Here is a 267-nt window from a genome sequence, read left to right as displayed (position 1 = left end):
ACCAGGGTGGACAGCTAGAGACCCTCTGGCTTAAAATTCGTGGGGAACATGGCACGGGACACAATGGTGGGAGTCTACTACAGACCTCCCACCCAAAGTCCCGAGCTTGACCAGGAGTTCACCTGTGAGCTGGCCGAGGCCGCATGCTCCAGGACCATGCTTGTCATGGGTGATTTCCATTACCCGGACATCTCGTGGGAGGACCGCTCAGCAAAATCTGAGCTGTAGCAAAGCTTCCTCTCATGCGTAGATGACCTCTACCTGACT

Source organism: Gavialis gangeticus, unplaced genomic scaffold (genome assembly GCF_001723915.1).
Source record: "Gavialis gangeticus isolate Ggan-Ray unplaced genomic scaffold, GavGan_comp1, whole genome shotgun sequence".
Taxonomy (NCBI): Eukaryota; Metazoa; Chordata; order Crocodylia; family Gavialidae; genus Gavialis; species Gavialis gangeticus.
Note: the sequence above shows the minus strand (reverse complement) of the source record.